The sequence below is a fragment of the Orbicella faveolata genome, unplaced genomic scaffold (genome assembly GCF_042242905.1).
Source record: "Orbicella faveolata isolate gen_17 unplaced genomic scaffold, um_ofav_v1 contig_36, whole genome shotgun sequence".
Lineage (NCBI taxonomy): Eukaryota > Metazoa > Cnidaria > Anthozoa > Scleractinia > Merulinidae > Orbicella > Orbicella faveolata.
In genome coordinates this window covers 9,709,502-9,720,203 of record NW_028301565.1, presented here as the reverse complement: position 1 = coordinate 9,720,203, position 10,702 = coordinate 9,709,502, and the positions used below count along the sequence as shown (strand labels likewise).

Below are 10,702 nucleotides of genomic sequence, written 5' to 3'. Positions count from 1 at the left end.
AAACTGTACAGAAAATAAAGCAGGCAAACGGTCACAACCGAAGTGTACAACATTGTTTCCAATTCTAGGACAGCTTCTCCTCACAGGACGTAGTAAATGTTCCTGTCTAGCCTTAGTATCAGGTACTCAGGTCAGTTACGTGACGAGTGACGCCTATTTTAACACCAAATCACGCGCAAGCGACAAGTGCGCACAAAGAGCGGAAGACGAATTGCAGACAATTGACGTCACAATTTGTCTTTAGATAAGTCTAGATATTTCTTTGTGTTTTAACCCCCAGAGACCTGTATACAGAAAATTATCTCAACAAAAAAGTCCAATGTTCAATTATTGCAGTTCAAAACTAGAATGCTGATTTGCTAGAATGTCTCTCTGAGATTTCGTACTGAATTTGCATACGAGTGATGCCTTGGCGTCCACCGCACGCACTATGTGCTAGCTTAATTAATCAACCGTCTCACTATATCTAAATACATGGGCAATAAGGACAATATGGTATTTTGGTGCACGTAGCGAAAGGAAACGAGATATAACAATTGCTAATGACCCGTAATTAAACCAACCGCAGATGATTACGTTGCATTGGTGGGTGAGAGGGCGGAAGACCTGACTGCTGTCAGTTTTTATAGTAATCATTGATCGTTGTTTTCTTTCTTTTCTTTTCTTTTTTTTTTTTTTTTTTTTTTCTCTCATAAAAATTTGACCTCTTTACTTTTTGAAGTTTCAGGCGAATGAAATACAGAGCGCAATATATTGACAAACAAATTGTAATTTACAAATGTCAGTGCCTCCAAGCTTCTATGAATAAAACCAAAAGGTCAGGGCGTCTCCTATTCAGACTGAAAGTGATAAAAAAAGACTTACATATTCGTCGACTATAAGAGCATTAAAGCGAGGTATCAAATTAAAACTGACAGCAATTAAAAGCTGTTCAGCTCAGCAACTGACGCAGAGTAATTAAGATCAAAAGCCGGACAAATAATGACGACTCAAAGCAAAACAAAATACACATTCTCAATACAGGACGAACTTACTTTACATTTCGTTACACTATAGAGCATTGTACTGCACTGCACTTTTGGACCATTCTACACTTCGCTACGAAACATTACCCGACAGTAATACTTTAAATTAATCGAGGATTCAAATATCGACAAAAATACATCTATCCGCAAACCGTAAGATGTCTATGAACTCAACTCGAAAATTTTAACCGGGTAAAAAAAGTCGATCAAAGCGTTCAAAAAAGGTCAGCGCTGTAAAAGAGGCGTTCAATTCGTAGGAATGCCCCAGCGGTTTGACATATATCTGAGACGGGAAAAAGTGGATTCTGCTTTGAATTGACTCTCTTTTGTTTACCTTTCCAAACAAAATATACAAAGTATTTGAACGCAGACTCAATAACAGCTATTCTTTCCCAAATTTACCCGGAGTAATGGAAATCGAGCTGTGTCATGATTGGAGATTTGGCAAAAGATTAATGTCTGCGGCCCTTCTATTTGTATAATATCTGATTTCAAGTTCAATTTAGGAACTTTTCCTTGTAACGGGGTGCCTGCTTTGAATAAAAATGTCAAACTTTTGGCCCTCGAACCATCGAACCCAATCGAACTTCAAGAGTTCGATTAATTGTGTTCCACTGAATAAGACCTTGGCTTGTTGTTTTGGCGAGTTCGTCTGCGTTCTCTTGACCAACCATGATCGAAACCAATCGAAACGATTGAAGTTCGATTGGGCTCGATTACTTCACTTCAGTATTGTGCATGAGTCTTGTAAGCAGAACTTCTTTCACTTACAATGAATCTGATATGATCAGTGATTGTTCAATGAAAAGTAAGCCTGGTGAGGACGTCGATAAACACAGGAACACGGACCATTCGGAACATCCACGAACATGCCGGAACACAAAAGAATACCCGGGAGAAAATTAGAATCAAGTTTAACCAAAGTAGATTATTATCCATTAAACTGAATTTTGCCTGTATGCATATCACCCTATAAAGAACTCCAGTTTGCTTGCATTTAGTTCCACACAACTTTCCTGGTGGTTAACTAGCTTTTTTGAACAGTTAATTCTGCATGCATTTATAGTTCTTTCATTATGTATACATGTATGTATCTCGATTAATGAAAAGGCTCTAAAAGAAATTTCACCCTGGTGTAGGCGATTGTTTTCTCGGGAGACTCTAAAATACACGATATAAAAATTCAAAGGAATGCCAGTCTTTGTATTTTCCTCCACTATCTGCTTTTCGTTCTTGCTTTCTTCTCTATTTTTTTAGTCACTTTATAGAGTGATTTGTAGGCCTTTAAGAGTCATAAAATCCAAATGTGTAGCTCACTTAGTGCGAATAAAAAAACTCCTTTTCCAAACCCCTCATTTCGTAAATCCAGTCGCATATATATATAGTTTAATTTTCATAATTTTTTTATTGTTTCGGCGTGTCCCGAAATGTATCATCGTCCAGGTTTTATTGACGGCTGGTTGACCGATAGCCTGTACTGGGTGTTGGGCTGACAGAGCAAGAAAACGGCGAGAAAGAGTACTGGAGAGGACTGCTGTTTCTTCCCAGCAGACCATACGCCTGGACATGCAAAATTTGAAAACAATCAAATTTCAGGGACCAAGTGCAGTTTGAACACTGGAAGGGTCGGAGACGGCGTAGATTTGTAATCTGGAGGTCCCGGGTTCAAATCCTCCTACCTGTCATATTACGTCATGCCACGTGCTCCCATCGGGCCTCGGGAGCTTGAAATAAAACCTCTGGTATGTGCCATATTGTCCGCTCGTGTTGTCGTGTAGTACCCGTTCCGTTGTTAAATAAAAAACATAGAAGGCAATGTTGTGACATGGATGTCAGAGGCGGGATAAATTTACGCCGACGGAGGAGTTTCAGTACTAGGACAACCAAGGAAACCGGTACGTGCGATTTTACAGTGTTGACTACAAGGTCTTATCGTGCGATTCAGCCAAAATGAGTGACTTGGTTGGTTTCGAAGTACCGAAAATAGACTGGACCCCTGGAACAAGGTAAACTTCTTCAACAAGCTCGAAGACTGCTTTGAGGGCCTGGGAACCTTTGACGTGAAGTCTTATCACATCACCCTGGACCCCAATGCAGAACCTGTCATTCACACACCACGTACCGAAAGGAAGTTGATTTCGAAAGGAAGTTGATGCCATGGTAGAACTTGGTGTGCTCGTGCCAGTAAGCGAACCCACAGACTGGGTTAACAGTATTCTCCTCTCTGAAACATCTAATGACAAAGGGGAAGTCACCAAAATCAGAGTCTGCCTCGACCCACGTGACTTAAACAAGGCAATAAAGCCTGAACATTACCACACTAAAACAATTAATGAAGTAGTCACGCAGCTTAGTGGTGCTAAATGTTTTAGTGTAGTTGATGCAAAGAAAGGCTACGTACTGGCATATACCATTAGATGAAGCCAGCTCCTACCTGACTACATTCAACACCCCGTTCGGGAGATATCGTTTCACTCGGCTCCTCTTTGGCCTTGTTGTATCGCAAGATGTGTCCCAGAAACACTTAGACTCAGCACTAGAGGGCCTGAAAGGAGTCACCGGCATTGCTGATGACACATTCGTATACGGAGCTACAGAGGAAGAGCACGATGCAAATATGGTAAATCTCATGATCAGATCCAGGGAGAGAGAAATCAAATTAAACAAAGACAAAGTGCAATTTCAATGTCAGGAAGTTAGCTTCTTTGGACACAAGTGGACCTGGCATTGCATTAAACCGGATGACAGTAAGATATCTGCAATCCAGAAGATAACCCCACCTGAGAACCGCAAAGACCTTCAAAGCTTCTTAGGCCTTGTAAACTACCTCACAAGATACTCAGTGCGATTGGCTAGCCACACAGCACCCTTGCGTAAACTCACCAAGAAGGACATAGCCTATATATGAGGACATGAACATGATCACTCATTCAACCAGGGCAAACAAGAAATTACATCAATGGGAGTTCTCAGATACTTTGATCCTAGCGTCGAGTCTGTCATTGAAACTGACGCTTCCCAGAAGGGACTAGTTGCTGTCCTTTTGCGACAAGGACAACCTGTATGCTATGCCTCCAAAGCACTAACAGATACAGAAAGAAAATACAGCAACATCGAGAGAGAAACATTAGGTGTAGTATGGGACCTAGAGAGGTCATTATAGTTCGGAGGCATAACTCGAAATTTCAGGTAAATTGTGCACTTTTTGATAGAAGCATTAAATTTGACACACAAATAGCAGTCACCAATACGAGCGTTTTCAGGTATATAGTGCCAAGATGGACGTTCACTGGTTTCCATGGAAACCACAATTTATTAAAGTTTGCATGAACTTCCTCTGTTTATCCTAGTTTATCAGCAGATTCTTTCATGTCAGTGGTTCAAACTTGTTTTACCAAGTTCATTATTTCTTGGCATATACCCTTAAATACACGTTGCCATGGAAACGAAAAAATAAAATCTTACGTTTGTTGAAAATCGAACGAATTTCTACGGCTTGCCGTATCACAATAAACTTAGTCGCGAATGTATTGGCCATCACACACACAAAGCAGGGTAGTAACTCGTACCATCTTTTGCCATAGCTCTTTGTGTAACGAAAATGGCCCAGCTCTTTACAGCTGGCAGCTGCTGCTGGTAGGGTAATCCACCGTGACTGCATCTGCCCTTCTCTACCGAGATGTGCAGTCAGGAAGTACAGGAATTGGAATGGTTGCTTGTTTATATGCGTATCTATCTTGGTATGTGGCGCGCTTCACTAAGGGGTACTGTGAAAACGTGTGGCGGTTGTCGACGACGTGTTATCAGTTGATGCTACAAAATCATAGCCAAACCAGCCCAGTCATTGGTGAACACGTTGTTATCATTATCGTGACACAATAGGTTACCAAAGTAACAATATGACCTGCTAAAATCACCCTTAATTATAGTATTAAGGGCTTATAATTCAAAAACGGCACCGTGATTTTTTTCTTATTTTATCAAATTTTGATTAGCAGGATAACATGAAACATTTGGTAAAGTACGAAAAAATTCTGAACATAGGGTTCAGAGCCTCCTTAAATTTTCAAAACATGATAACAATGTGTTCACCAATAATTGGGCAGCTTTTTGAAACCACGATTGTAGCATCAAGTGATAAAGAGTGGTTATAATGACCCATCAAAATCTAGGTCTCGGAAAGTGCTGAAAACTGTTTTGAGCCACCTTTAGGCCTCCATTTATTTAGTATTTCTAGGAGGAAATTCTCTGTACTTGCACACATGCAGGGAGAAAAAAATAACAATTCTAATCCTACATACATTAATAATATAAAAACGTAAGGTAAAAGCGTGCATAAATTTTAAAAAGAACAAACAACAAGAACCTCGCGGGGGAGTATAATGAGTGAAAAACCTAATTATCGCCAGCTAGCTGGAATTAGAATTGATCAGCATTGGAATGCTCATAATCCTACAAAGTTTGGTGCTTGTATCAAAAATCGCACAATTGAGCAGCTATGCCGCCGGACTATTATAAATGGAGTAGAACCTTTGATTCCATCATCTTGTCATGGTCATTCCCAGTTTCCCAACTTGGAAATAGGCCCAAAGACCAATTATCAGTATCAAAATCGAAAGCATTTTGTTGGACATTTCTGTCTATAGTATCGCTGTACATGTTTGCGAGTCTTGCATTATTTTGACACGCAAATAAAACAGGAACAACATACAAATCACTAATGAAAATTCACAACGGTACTACACTAAATTAAGAAAGACATAATATGAGATTTACCATCAAACGTTTTTCTTTACCGAAAACAAAGTGAACTGAGTATTGGCTAGCGTACTCTTACGAAAACTAAGAGGAGCTTCAGCTAACCCGACTAATTTCGTTAGGTACAAATACCGCGGGGTATCTAACGAGTGGAGTTGGAGGATAATGCAAATTAAGTCAAGTACGAGGCTTAGGCCATGACCACACTAATCTGTTTTCGTGTGAAAACTGAAGCCTACTTTTTGATGCGTTTTCGCCTATTATTCACACTAAAAATACCGAAAATGCTGATGAAAACGGAGCCTTTTGAAAACGCTCCGTTTCTACTGTAGATAGGTGAAAGTGGAGGTTTCGAAAACGGTACCAAAAAAAGCGTCATATACTGATGTCGTTTCCATCACACAGCACGAAATAGCAACGTTACTGTTCCGTAAAGCTGCCGTAAAGCTCGTATTTATGGAACTTTACGGATCTTTACGCAATCGTAAAGTTGAACTTTAAGCGTCTTTACGGGCTTCTGTAAAGACGCATAAGGGGATACATTTACGGAACTTTATCGCATCGTAAAGTTGCGTGAAGCTATACTTTACTATGTCAGTAAAGTTTTTTTAAAGCACTGTAAAGGCATCCTTTCATACGGCTTTATGGACACGTCGCGTAAAGCTGTACTTTACTATGTCCGTAATGCCCTTTTAAAGCGCTGTAAAGGCATCCTTTCATACTAGTCCATGGGCCAGGACAGGTTCTCGGTACCACTCGGGGGAAGAAAATGTGAGTGATATCTGATGAAAGGTTGTATGAAGGACTTTTCAAATTTACTTGATAGCAATCGTGAAAGAGTAGCTTTCAGTATTTTTTGCGTACTTCTTTTTTTCAAAAATATTGCAGTGACATGGAAACGAGGCTCACATTAAAACAGTTATTTTAAATGCGTTCTTTATTTATAATATTAATAAATTACTACATTCTATAGTAAACAGCTTTTCTTAACATTTTTGGTTAAAAACTAAAATTTATAAGTTGATTTGCAAAAGAAAAACTTAAATGAAACCATGCAGCTCAAACTCTAAAAAGCATCATGGGTAACGTCTAAGATGACGGTCTCGCTGCATAATAAATACTTCAAAGTTCTTGCCAAATTTTCGCAGCTTGAACGCTTTTTATCAAGTATAGAGAAAAAGGGAACACTTAGTATTTTTAGGCTCACTGAACAAAATACTTACAAACATTCAAGAGTCTCTGTTCGACTCAAGGAAACTTGACTGATATGTACAGTTTCAATTGTTGTTTTATTCCTAGACCAAACTAAAGACCTGCTTTTAAAACTTGTATTATTCACTGCTCATATGATGAGAGTCTGCTAATTATTTCTATTTTAAAAAAAGAATCGACTCTGAAATATTTAGTGAACGCGGCTACAATTAAGAGGCATGGGCCATGCTTTATTCATTTGACAGAGAATACCAAGGAAGGATAAATTCCCCAAGTCATATATCACAGGAAATGCCGTAGTCTTTTTAGCATGAAGCGGGATTAGTTGGAGAGCATTTTTCAAACAACGGCCGCGAAACAGATTTCGAAGTCTAATTTGGAAAGCGAGGGGCAAAGATCTCGTCGGCAAGAGCCAAGCACGAGCAGAACTTGCTCGAAAATATACACTTTTTGCGAAAAAAAGACTGCATGTACAAGAACACGCGATCCCTTTGACTCAGTAGATTGACTTGTATTTAGATGCTTTAGAAAAGTTGCTATTTTTGCGGGTGATAGCAGGCTTATTGGTCCTTATTGGTCTTGCCTGTCGTGATTTGGAAGCAGCTGAAGCGTGTTATCATGGTCGGTGCTTTTGAGATTGTACCTGACCAGAGCGAGCAAGTACACTGACTTGGAAAGCAGTGAATCGGACTCAGATGAGAACCAATTTTTTTGATATAGAGTTTCAAGCTTATGACAAAGTGTTTGAGTTTATTTGATCAGATTTATTAAATCCCAAGCTTAGTTAGATGATTGATCTGTGAGAGAAGCAGTAATCTCCATGCGATCAGTGGGCGCTACTGAAATATCCGAATCAACCAAAAAGACACTTTTGAAGAAAGTTAGAAAACGATTTCGGCGACTTGTTACAATTTCAAGATCTCCCCAACAATAATAAAGTTTTTGTTCTTTCCAAATTTTTCAAATGCTCAACTGGCCAGAGAGATAGTAACTTCATCTCAGCAATTCGACAACAGGGGTGACTCCATGTAAAGTCAGGGAAAATAGCAAGTTGGACTGTACATCTGTAATGTAGTTCTTTCAAATAATACTGAAATGGCATTGCCACCGAAATCTTCTGAACTATGTGAGAATGCAATCAATCTCCCAGCAGAACTAGATGCCTTTCTACATACTACTTCTAACTAGCAACTCAGAAATCCCAACGGAATATCCTCATCGCTACCGGTGCCTTGTTGGCAACTCTTTTGGGCGAGACATCATATACGGGATAACTGGAGGAAAACCTTCCAAGCAAATTCTATTACCATACGCAGTAAAAACTTTGCAAACGGCAATGTTGAACTTATACAGATGCTAAGCCGATGTGGGCATGGGATTGCCTATACGCAAATTGAGGAAATAAACACAGCACTTTGCCTACAAAAAATGGCCTTGACGCCTGATAATGATGTTCCTTTGCCGAAAAATATTCAGGCAACGCTTGCGTGGGATAATATTGATAGAATAGAAGAGACGCTTTATGGCGCAGGAAAATCTCATCGAGTAAATTTTATTGCTGTCTAAGCCAGGCACTTTGGTCCTGGAACCTCCTTCCGCCCCCTGGAACTGAGCAAGCTAGGACAAGGAAACGGAAACATTGATCCTCTAGTAATCTCGCTTGTACCTCCATATAACGCTGGTGATCGCACGACAGGAAGAAGACATTGATGATGTCGATGCTCGAAGGAAGCTGGATCAATCCCTTAAGGGAGAAAGGCAAGAGCTAGTTGTCTATCTACCGGCAACCTCGCAACTCCTGAGATAGAGAATGATCTGCATGCTTCCGGCAGAGGCTTTCGGAGACACGGTTTATAAGACATTTTGCCATGACAGGCTTGAGTCTGACCTACGTAAGGTGAAATTCTGCGACAAAATTACGAACTTCAAACTAAGTTTAAACAAGATGAAAGGACAAATAGGGTCAAGCAAGGAATTAATCATTAAAGCGGATCGTGCGCAGTTTGCTCAAATGATCATCTGATTACTGCTGAGAACAGAACGTTAAAGCTGAATGATGTACTGAACCACCATCTCGGACCTTGCCCTCGGGCCCTTGACTCGGCTGATGCCGCGATTGCTGAAGAGAACCAGTAAATCATTACTTGCCAAGGAGCCAGCCAGAAGAATATGACAGAAGTAGATATGATTCCTCAGCCGTGCGGGCGAATTTTTGACGGAATGGTAATGGTCCAGAAGATAAGAGGCGACCAGAAAACATTTGCTGAATTGGCTGACAGTATGATGTCCATGGCTTTGCATGAATGAACAGACAGCCAGCGTATTGACGTGGTCTTCGACGTTTACAGAAATAATTCGATCTAAAACCACAAGAGAGAGAAGAGAGGCTCAGAAAGCGGTCATAAGGTCAAAAACTTCAAGGCAAACTACAAGATACATCAATGGCTGACATTCTTGTCCAATTCCAAGAATAAATCGCTCCTGAGCAAATTTATTTCAGAAAAGTGGCAAAATGAGAGGCACAGAGAGAGGTTTGCTGGAAAGACAATCTTCGTGACGACCGAGGACTACTGCTATGAACTCTCCTCAATCGGAGTAACAGCAAGAGAATAGCTAAGGTCGACGCACGAGGAAGCAGGTACCAGAGTGTTTCTTCATGCAGCGCACACAGAGCGGTAGTTATTATGTCTAAGGCTTTTTTTTAATTATCGCACGGTTATGGAGTCTGTAACGCCATTGGACTTTGTTGTAGGATATTCTATGCGAAACAGGGCAAAGTTGACTCGAGCCAGCTACCTCCCTGTGCAGATTGTTTTTGTTGTTTAAGGATGTACTCCTTGAGAGCAAACTACCAATTGCAAGCAGCTATTCGGAGAAGTTTACAGAGCTGCCTTCAAGTCCCTTCACTAGTTGGTTAAGGATGGGTCGAAGAGTATTGCAACTTATCCATCAAATGGGTGAATGGCAAACCCTCCCCTGCAGTTCTTCTTGAGTTTCTCTCCTGTTTTTGTGCAAGATCATGCAAGCTGTTCACGTGCCGACCTGCCTTATAAATGGCCTTAAATGCACTGATATGTGCCCCCTTCGTGACTGCAACAATACGGGCCTTCAGTAATGACGACGGCGACGCCAGAGACGACGTCCAGTATAAATTAGTTTTATATTTTACCTTCGAATTTCGCAGCAGTATAGATTTGTTCGACGCACCTATCTGTCCCAGAACTTACTCAAGCTAAATATGTAATGCCAGTGTTGAATTCCAAATTAAAATACAAAACATTAGCCGCTGCCGTTCGCGTTCTCCAAAATACGCAGAACCTAGTCATCTCACGTTGTTATTTTGAAGAGGACGGCAAAGAAATGTACAAAGATTTATAACGCACTTGCACAGCCATTGTTCTGGTCATTAAACCTTTTGTTTGGTAACGTTCTCGTTGCCGTTGCCGTCGTGGTTTGCTTAAGGTCTCTAATTGTTTTGCTCATTAAACCTCTTGTTTGGTGACGTTCTCGTTGCCGTTGCCGTCGTGGTTTTCTTAAACTCCCTAATAGTGCTGAGGATGAGGAGATTCTTGATGAACAATGCTCTGATGACGAGGAAGATCAGGAAAATTAAGGCATTTTAAATATCAATAGAAATAATCCGTTAAGCTAGATTAAGAAGATGGTGTGGAGGAAGTTGTGAAACGATTACTCCTCCTCGTGAATCG

At 40.4% G+C, this 10,702-nt stretch overlaps 1 pseudogene; it reads left to right on the top strand.

The window, feature by feature from the left end:
* Positions 1-8,891: 8,891 nt before the first annotated feature.
* On the top strand, positions 8,892-9,674 carry LOC149102227 (uncharacterized; annotated as a pseudogene).
* The last annotated feature ends 1,028 nt before the right edge of the window (positions 9,675-10,702 follow it).